Source organism: Sphaeramia orbicularis, chromosome 22, assembly GCF_902148855.1.
Source record: "Sphaeramia orbicularis chromosome 22, fSphaOr1.1, whole genome shotgun sequence".
Lineage (NCBI taxonomy): Eukaryota > Metazoa > Chordata > Actinopteri > Kurtiformes > Apogonidae > Sphaeramia > Sphaeramia orbicularis.
Genome location: NC_043978.1, coordinates 29762722 through 29770025, shown reverse-complemented (window position 1 = coordinate 29770025; position 7304 = coordinate 29762722).

Sequence of the window (7304 nt, the reverse complement as noted above, 5' to 3'; positions counted from 1 at the left end):
CAACCAGGCTTTGAACCACCAACCTCCTCCATCTGAAATGAGCGCTGCATGTTGTCAAGGTTGATTAAGGCTGAATAATAAATTACACAGAAATATTATATTTTAGTGGTGGAATACATGAGGGTTTTTTTTTATCATTATGATGTAAATGAGAGTAAATGACAATAATACAGTCTCTGATATGAGATTCAGTGAGATGGTTATACAGTCATGGAAAAAAATATTAGACCACCCTTGTTTTCTTCAATTTCTTGTTCATTTTAATGCCTGGTACTACTAAAGGTACATTTGTTTGGAAAAAATATAATGATAACAACAAAAATAGCTCATAAGAGTTTAATTTCAGAGCTGATATCTCTTGATATCAGCTGATATATTTGATATATTGATATATTTCTTGATAATAACCAAAATCACTTCAGTTCTTACATCAATATATGGCATTGTACTGACAAAAACAGTGCTTTTAGGCATTCCATAATTTCTTTTCTTTCTGTTATACTCAACATATTATCTTTTTAAGTTTGAGTTTTTTCAGTGTAAATTATGTATTTTCCTGTATTTAATTCACTGATCATATAAATGTTCATAAAAACTCAGAGTAAATTCAAAGGTTATTATGTCAGAACAAAGAAAACTGGAGAAAAACTCACATTTTAAGTCCAATCTCTTAATAATTGAACATAAACCAAGTGTTTCCATTTACTGTCACTGATCCAACTCCATGGGTTTTACTGGTGAATCAATGCTGTAGAAGATGACTGTGTTTCCACGGTAACTATAGAGCCACTGAATGTCCAAATGGGTCATATCTGATGACCATGAAAAGATGCCAAACTGCATTTTACACAAATTATTGACATGGATTGATAAAATTAGGGTCATCCTGAAATTTCCTATGGGTGTGAATGTGAGAGAGATTGGTTGTTTATCTCGACATTTGCGGAAAAAAATATTAGACCACCCTTGTTTTCTTCAATTTCTTGTTCATTTTAATGCCTGGTACAACTAAAGGTACATTTGTTTGGACAAATATAATGATAACAACAAAAATAGCTCATAACAGTTTAATTTCAGAGCTGATATCTAACCTTTTTCCATGTTTTCATGATAATAACCAAAATCACTTCAGTTCTTACATCAATATCTATGGCATTGTACTGACAAAAACAGTGCTTTTAAGCATTCCATGTTTTCTTTTCTGTCTGTTTTAGTCACATGATACACACAGGAGTTAGTACTTGATTGCATAACCATTGTTTTTAGATGACTTTTGATGGTCTAGTAATTTTTTCCGCGACTGTATGTTCTGTAAAGACATCTATTTCTGTACTTATATTTGGTATTTTTGTAAAATTGCAAAAAAAAAATAAAAAAATAGATGCAGAAGGAGCTGCAGCCCAGCCAACCACACCTTTGTTAGCTTAGATTTAACCAGCAGATATTCTATTAGTGGATGGCTGTGGTCACATGTTAGGGATAATGTGCTGCTATGTTGCAGTACAATAATAATGATAATAATAGTTTGTCTTTTTTTGTCATTTTAACACATTATAAAGTCAGAATTCATACACCGTGCACATTATAGTTATTATCCAGATTGTACCCATGTCTTTTTATACTTCTAATTTATAGTTTACAGTGTTTTCTTTTATGTTATATTTGTCTTTACTCATGTTAGCTGTGGTATCATATTGTTACTGAATGTGTTATGTTGCTGCTACACTGTAATTTCCCAGTTTGGGATCAATAAAGTACATCTATCTATCCATATTTATATAAAAACTGTGTTTCTTGGATGTACCTGGAAGTATATTACAGTAGAATACAACATCAAACACCAAAAAAAATGTTTATGGATAGATGTGTAGGAGCAGAGTGCCTTTATGTATATTTATATGAGTTTTATTGGATTTAGGTCTGAGGAGGAACGAATAAACACACATTAAATAGTCAAAGAAAAGGGAAAAAAAAAAAAAAAAGTCGCAGTGAAGTGGGCGGATACATGATTTCCCAAAAGCAACAGAAACCTTTTGTAGTCTTACACAGCTTAAGTTTTCATCAGTGTTGTTTTATTTTTTTTTTTCCTCCCTTCCTTTGTTTCTTCGCCTGTCTCTCTTTGAATCCTATTATATGTTGTTTTTTTAGCAGCAGATTCTTCAGTCGTCAAGTTAAAAGGTGCTTCTTCTTTTATACTGCTGTCACAAATCTTACAAAATGGGTATTATCTTCTACCCCTCTGTGGCTCTGGAACACATAGTAGATTCATACTCTTCTCTATGGGTGATTGCGTTCCATTGAGGCCAGCTATAAATTAATATCTCTAAACCTCTGCCTCTGTGTCTCCAACATCTGCTCTTTGCTATACCGTACCTCTTGTTATAGTACAAGTCCAATTGCCTGGCAAACACCTCTGTGTCCGATTAAGACTTGCCAGCGACTGATTTTTATTGGCTGTGTAATGGTGCAGAACCTAAACATTTATCAGGGTCGATGGGCTGTGTGTAGTACAAGCTATTAGGGAATGTATAGGAGGCGAGTAGGCGTGGAAAGTTAGAACAGCAGTATATGTCAGAATGAACTGTCACCTCTGGAGGGAAATTAAAGATGTCACAAGCAGGAAATAGTTTACAGTTTGTTTTTTGCTGCAGTGTAGCCTGGCCCTCTCTCCTTTGCATTAATGACAAACTGCTTCACCGGCCAAAGTTGGTGCAATATGGAAAAGAACTGGAGGATTCTGAGGATTACAGCTTCTAATTACTAAAAAAAAAAAAGTGCTGAAGTCAGTAAAAGCAATTAGCATTAAAGCTGCAGTTGAGGGGTTTTATGGTGGACATGGAAACATCTTCAAGCTAGGCCTCCCATTTGGATATTGTACAAAAAAGTGAAATATTATTTCTTGTGCCAATAGTACAGTGACTAAAATGGAAGGAAATCAGGCTAAAATGGTGTAACTTCTGTTGTACATTGGGCTGAAACGTTGTTACAGATTGTAATGGCAAGTTTACATATATTCTATATTACATATGAGACTTGTTACCTCCGCCAAGGAGGTTATGTTTTTGCCAGGGTTTGTTTGTCTGTCTGTCTGTCTGTCTGTTTGTTTGTTTGTTTGTCTGTCCGTTAGTGTGCAACATAACTCAAAAAGTTATGGACAGATTTGGATGAAATTTTCAGGGTTTGTTGGAAATGGGATAAGGAAGAAGAAGGGGGGGGGGGCACTGATCAGCCTTGGCGGAGGTCTGCGCTCTCCGAGTGCTTGTAGTTGAACTCTGTATTATATGAGACTGGGTTTTATTCCTGTTAGACAAATGATTGTTTTGCATTCTGTGTTTGGTCTAGGACAGGGGTGTCAAACATGTGGCCCGGGGGCCAAATCTGGCCCGCCAAAGGGCCCACAGGATGAAAGTGCAAAAATTAACCTGAACAGTCCAGGTTGTCCAAATCGTGTTGGTTCAGGTTCCACATACAGACCAATGTGACCTCAAGTAAAAATAACAACACAATAACACATAAATAATGACAACGACAAATTTTCTTTACATTACACTGTGAAAATATTTACATTTACAAAACTATTCTTCCACAATAAAACGCAAATAAATACATAAATAAAACCAAAGATGAACAACCCAAAATGTGCAATTTTAACAATATTCTGCCTGTTACTAAATGTTTTGTGCATTTATGGATCCACTGTGATCTGGAGTTGTGTTAATAATAAGAGATGGAATATTGTAGAAATTGTTCAAATTTTAGTTCCGAACTCCAAAATTTAAACAATATTCTGCCTGTTACCAAATGTTTTTGTAACACTGTGTGTAATGTACATGTATAAATAATAAGTCGGGGCATAATATCGTTAAAATTGCACTAATTTTTCAAATGAAATTTCTGTTTTTTCAGGTTATTCACATCTGTTTTGTAAAATGTAAATATTTTCATAATTTAATTGGGGTTTTTTGGACTGAAACAAAAAGAAAAACTTGGATTTGTCATTATTTATAGGTTATTAAGTCATTATTTTACTGGTCTGGCTCGATTGAGATCAAATTGGGCTAAATATGGCCTCTGAACTAAAATGAGTTTGACACCCCTGGTTTAGGACATAGTTACATCTGTGTTGGAAAGAGCTTTCTCACAGGAGTTTCTCACAGAAGTTATCTCTTCCAGACATTCCATTCTAGCACAGGAGATATCATTGTGACACAGAGAAAGCATGATTTTTTTATTAGTTTTCATATAAGTGATAATGGCGACTGTAATTTCTTGTACACTCATGCAGACAGCTTGCCTCTGTACGACCTGTACCTGGAGCGCCAATTAAATTACACTGAAAAGACACTGATTTCTTCATTTCTTATTTTGAGGACAAATGAGCCGAATATTTTTTCCACAACACAGCTTTATTACTGATAAAGTGTGATTTTGTTGGGGGTGCTATTGAACAATTTCTGCTAAAACAAGTGACCCTGTAACGCCAAACGTATCGTATTTGATTCATGACTTTTGAAGCCCTCTACATGATGATATTGTTTTTCTTGGAAAAACCTGATGTATACAGGGTTATTCAAAAAGAATGAACCGATTTCATTACGCAATATTTTAATAAGGAAAAGAAAACTCCAGCCAAGTCACAAGTATTCTACTCACAAACAACTTTTATTTCCTGTCTTACAAGTGTTCAATGTGTCCACCACCTGCAGCACAGACAACATTAATGCGATAAGAGAATTCCTCCCAGATGCGTATCAGGATATCACGATCCACTGAGTTGATCGCTGTTGTTATTCGATGTTTAAAGTCATAGAGGTTAGTGGGTAGCGGTGGAACATAAACACAATCTTTTACGTGTCCCCACAAGAAAAAAATCACACACGATGAGGTCTGGGGATCTCGCAGGCCAAGCACAAAGAGCAAGGTCTTCCATCGCTGGGACACTTTTTCATTTAAAAAAGCTCAAACTTAGAAAACTCGTCTTTCAAATGGTCACTGACTCATTCCATGATGATGCTTTAGAACTAAAGCAATGCATCATGAAATTGGTTCACTCTTTTTGATTAATCCTCTACAATTAGATACATGCAATACATGGAGAATCCACCAGGGAGGAGGAATTTGTTCACCAGAGGCCTTTCCAGTGACACCACAAGACTGTCATTAATGAGGCAGAACTTTGACCAATTTGAAAAGGACTTACCAATTTGTTAGACATATTTGTGTTATGTTATGTTTTTGTTTTTTCAGAAATAATAATATTTAAGCATTGAGACCCGATGTATCAAATATGATACAAAATTGAAACTCATCCTACTATATGATGCACGTTATCTGTCCGATCGATGTTGCAGCATGGCAGGGCATTTGTAGGGATTTTCCTCAGCCTTCACAGGCCTGATCGCCACCAAACTCGCCAAATGAATAGAAACATTACCTGACTCTCTACTAGGCACAATTTTATGTCCGTTTTCAAATTTTGTGTGGTATTTTGGGTGATTTTAGCCTCCCATGCTATCATACAATGGCACCACGGGTACAATGCCGCTAGTACGTGGAAATTGAGATTTGGAAAAAAATCTGGGGGGGTTGTTCAGAAGAACTAATAAAGATTCTAGTTGCAAAGAACTGGAATTTTCTGTCAATAATTTAATGGTTCAGGCTTTGCAGGGTTAAAATGTTTTGTGTCGCCAGTGGAACGTCCTTCAATGAAAACTCACCATTTTGATAAGACTTCATCACAAAGAACTAAAGACAGAAATAGGCCAAAATTGAACTTGATTGGATGGAATCTTTAGGAAGAATTCGTACAACTGCTAAAAATGTTACAATCTGAGCAAAAATCGTACATTCAAACCAAAATAGTCTACCTTCTGTTTGGCATAGGGTATCAGTCCAAAATATTTTTATGAGATTCAACCTGATACATTTGCCTACAAAATTTGGTACTCTGAGGTGAAATATTATGTGAGGTTTTCATTTATGAAATTTTGTAGGGGGCACTGCTGAGTGATTTCTGCCAAAACATTGAAATGTTTTATATTGCCACTAGAATAAACTTCAATGAAAATTCACCATTTTGGTAAAATTTTGTCACAATAACTTTAGACAGAACTGGCCAAAACTGAACTAGATTGGACTAAGTCTCTAGGAAGAATTGGAATTTCACTTTTTTATACTAAAACAAACAGACAAACATGGAATTATCATTATTTATAGGTTATCATGATAGTATTGTACTGATCTGATCCACTTTAGATCAAATTGGTCTGTATGTGCAACCTGAACTAAAATGGTTTTGACATCCTTAACTGTTAATATCTTCAGTGTAATTTTTGCATTGGGGTGCTTCTATTAAACTGTTCCCTAAAAATAGGACATGGTAAAAATTCAAATCAGATGTAGACTAATGTTATGGAAACACTTTGGGTCTGTTTCAAATATAAATATTTACTGAGATAAAAACAGAAACTATTTTTCAGATAAAACACATTTTTATATTATTTTTATAAAAAATTCTGCATGTAACACAGTAAAAAGGACACGAAAATTACGTACTACTATTTTTTCAAGTATCTTTTTATTCTCTCACAGGTACATTTTGGGAATCAAACTAATTATGTAAGGCAGTGTTTCACAAAAATGACCACTGTTGCAAAATCACTCACAATTTATATGTGTTTAAATGGGCAGGTTCTGCATGTAATGCAAGCGGACACAATGGGTTACAAATGAAACCTGGAATGAGACTGCCGATTCATGAAAAACCTGCATGTCTGGATTAGAAAAACCACTAGGATCGACAAATTTAACACAATTTCTTTATTTATAGCGGTATACAAGACCATTTACAGCCGTGTTTTCCAGTTCAAATGCACTGACACCTAGGTAGCTTTTCATGTCCCAATTCGGTCCCAATATTTTATTAAAAATTAATTAATTATGGGATGGCTCAGAGCAAGAGGATCATTTTTTTTACATTTATCTGAGCTCATCATTAGGTACATCCTGGGGGGAATATGTCTACATTTGTCTTTTATTATTGGGTCTAAAAAGCTGGTAAATTACCAGGTTCCAAAATGAACCCAGTTTCATAGAAGCACCCATTTCACAAATTCATTCCTTTGTTTGAAGAATAATCATTTCACTGGTCAGTTCTTGAGTCTTCAAACTGCAAATTTTGGGAACATACCTGACACTGTTTCTAAATTCCTACTGACCTTACCTTACCTGAACTAGCGCTTAACAACAGGAGGATGCATCGTTCTGCTTTCGGGTGCATTGTGTCCTCAACCAGGTGCTGGCTA